We start from the raw sequence: 3,715 nt of genomic DNA, 5'->3' as shown, positions 1-3,715 counted from the left end.
AAATGAGAGAAACCCCCTCTATTGGTAGTCAACAAGGGGTAGCATGAACAAGTGTTTTTTGTGTCTTATCTAAAAAAGTCATGACCTTTCCAAGAAGTCACAACCCATTGGAAAAGTCACAACTTATTAAAAAAGTCACAACTATTTGGAAAAGTCACAACTCTTTGAAAAGTCACAACTCATCGAAAAATCACAACCCTTTGAAAAATGTCACAACTTATCAGAAAAGTCACAACTCATCGAAAAAGTCACAACCTAAGTTAGAGATATTATAGTAATTTAACATTCAAGTTAGGAGTTCATGCTTTTAAGGTAATATAGATAATCAAGTGAACACATGACAATTGAAGAAAATCCTAACTCAATTGGGGAATTCTAACTTTGAAAATAGAGGAATTTGAGAACTCCATGAATGGAAGGAATTTATGGATGAAAACCATCATACCTCAAAGCCAATTGCTTATCTTCAATGGAGGAATTGAGACTTGACTTGAAACTCTAGGTTGAATCCTTTTTCTTCAAGCTTTCTAGAGAGAAATATTTGAGAGTTCTTCTTTTTGGTGAATTTGGACAGAATAAAGTGAATGAACTAGTTTGGGGTTGGAATAACATATATAGGGGTCTTAGTGAAGGGTAAAATAACGTAGTATAGAGATAAAATAATTAGGAAAAGACCCAACTGCCCCTAAACTTAACTGCTAACCCACCACTCACGGCCATGACCGACGGACCGTGGACAGGACGACCGTCCGTCTTGCACGACCGTCGTTCGTCGTCAGAAACAAGATTTTGGGCCATTGAACCACGGGCCCCCAACCACGGACCGTGGTCTGACTGACGGTCCATTGGTCAGGCCGTGGTCCTGGGCCTTCAAGGTCTGTTCGTGGAGTGTTATCTATGGACCACACTGATAAGAATAAACGCTATCAAAGACACTTCATCCAATACTAAGTGTCAACGATCGTTCAATAGTAATATAACCCAACTATATGAGTTGGGAGGCAAGTAAGAATATGCTCAAGTCAATCATAGCTAAAAAATATTTACGAATAAAAATATAGTTCAAGTTTTCGGGTGACACAAGTGTCAAATATCAAAAGGGGTTTTGTATTCGATTATCAACTAAACAACAGATAATACGAAAAATAGCAAATATAGAGACGTGATTCTTGGGATGTGATAGGATTATGGGCTAAGATAGACCACCGGGTAATTGCAATTAATAGTAAACAACTGTAAATCAGTGATTAAGCTAGACTTTAGTGGGGATAAACTTTCTCTTAATCAATTTACCCCAAATCAGATTGGTTTCTTTCGAACACCAATAAGCAACAATTAAGCACAACCTTCGCTTTAGTCCATTCACTCTCTCTCGCTAAATGTGTAGAAAAGGGTTTAGGGTTCATGTAATGACCCTCCTGGTCATTTCTGTATCTTGCCTTCTGTGTGTCGTTTAGAGCGTTCATGTAGCGACCCCAAGTCTTTTATAATTACTGGGACTGACAGTTCGGTCACCTGGTCATTCGTTTGGTTTTGGTGTGAGTTTTAGTGTTTTGGAGCTTATGAACCTTGAACGATCATTTTCGATCAAAAGTTCGAGAAGATGAGATAAGAATCCAATTCTGACGATTCCATCAGCTCCGGAAGGGTCATTTTAGGCTAATAGCATGGTCGGCATGACTCCCGAGGTTTTCAGTTTGAGTCGGTGCGATTAGGCGTTTTAACTTTAACTTTAAGCCTAAGTTTGACTTTGGTCAACATTCTGAGTAAACGCGCTCGGATGAAAATTCTGTCAGCGCGGTTAGCTCCAGAATGTCAAGTTTGGTTTAGGTTGACCTTTCTTTTGTGTCTCGAGGTTTTTGATATTTTTCGGAGCTCTTTTGTAGTTTTTGACTTAAAATGGCATTTGGGTGTGGGACTCACTTTTTGTCAAGATGACCTCGTATAGAAATTTTAATTTTTCCATTGAGTCCGGAATATCGAATTTAGTATGGTTGCATATCTCGCTTGCGTGCACGGGGTTTTGAACGAGTTCGGAGTACCCCGTCGGAGTTTTTTTAGTTTTGGAAATTATTGCAGAAAATCAACAACATTTCCCAAACTTCAAACCCTCACACAACTCTCTCATTTCAAGTCCAAATTCAGTGATTCAAAGGTTCATTTTGTGAGGTTTTTCGCAAGGAACGCGTTGGTGAGCTCGAATAGTGATTTGGGGTCCCCGTTTGAGGTAATTTTTGTAAAATACCTGCTGCCACGACCCTTTTTATGAGCTTGATTTTGGAAAATTTTGAGACTTGTTTTCTCAGTCATTCTAGGTCCGTTTTCAGTGATTTTTGAGGCTATCTTGAGTGATTTTTCGAGGAGAACATTGTGGTGTTGTCACATTTCACTGTAGACCTCCAGTTTCTGGTAAATATACTGATTCAACTGCTGTCCCATTTCTAGTTTTTGAGAAAATTTGGATTTTGGTTGCATGTTGATATTGTGTTGTTCCCGAGCCCCGAATTGTGTCCCATTTTGGGACATGAGCTGGGGGAACTGGTTAAGACCCACTTTTGGGGTTATTTCCAGAATTTCCAGCACGGGTCCCACTTTCCCCGTTTTGACCCCGAAATTGGTCCGAAATTTTCTGCGCGGGTCCCACGATTCCCATTTTGACTACAAAATTGATTTGTCTCCGTTTATTGTGATTTTGGTGTCTAAACGACCGTAATAACATTATGACTCTGTTTTTGATAGCGGGGCAGCATTTTGAGGACGTTCAGAAAGGGAAAGCTTCGGAGAAGTGATTTTAGAGCGCGTGTGATCGGCCTATAGGTAGGCTACAATTTCCCTTTCTTAGATTGAGCTTGAGAGTGTGAATGCATGTTGATTAGTTGGGATTTGGGTTGGTAGTGATTGAATCGTGCATATGTGTTTAGAAATCATGTTTTCGGCTTATTTCGAGAATTATCGGGTAACTGTGAGCATGCTTTGTGTTATTAATTGTCCCTCTTTGCTATGTGGAGTACTTGTATGCTCGATGACTATTTGTTGAAGCATTTGGGCCTTAGTTTAGGTTTGACTAGGGCTTGCCTTAGAAATACATGATTCAGATCCGATAGGCCTTAGTTTTTCCTCGACGCCACTCAGCCGGCTTAGATCCCTGTAGAGTGGTGTAGCAGACTTGAGCCTGATAGTTTGGGCCTTAGTTAGGTGATACGTTTGCTCCGATGATAGTTATCCTTATTTCCCCGATGTTACAGCTTCAAGAGTTACGTCGGCGACACTAGTTCTGCTTCACGATTTGAATTTGATTTTCGATTCGGTTCCAAGGACTTACATTGATTGGCTAGGTGTGGACGGCGATCCACGAACATTTATGAGAATAGATCGATTGGGACTCTTTCAATAGCTACATTGGCACCTTTATAGAGCATCCGGTTAGAGTTTCGGCCTCAGATACTTGATACTTGTGATTGATTACTTGGGTACTTCTGGTGAGCATCCGGTTCGAGGTCCGGCCTCCGTACTGTCAGATTCTACTAATTAGGGTTGAGGTTCTGATTCGTGTTCTTCGTTCTTGGGTTCGTATATGCAATTCTCTTTAGTTATAGTTATTCTGTGTACTCGTCGGGATTATGGGGGTCCGTTCGGGTTTTTATTTAACTTGCGCACGAGTGTACCTTCTGGGCTTAAGGGGTCCAGTTAGGTGTAGTTAGCTTATAGATTGCTT

This window comes from Solanum tuberosum, unplaced genomic scaffold (genome assembly GCF_000226075.1).
Source record: "Solanum tuberosum cultivar DM 1-3 516 R44 unplaced genomic scaffold, SolTub_3.0 scf00106, whole genome shotgun sequence".
Taxonomy (NCBI): Eukaryota; Viridiplantae; Streptophyta; class Magnoliopsida; order Solanales; family Solanaceae; genus Solanum; species Solanum tuberosum.
This window is presented reverse-complemented; position numbering follows the sequence as displayed.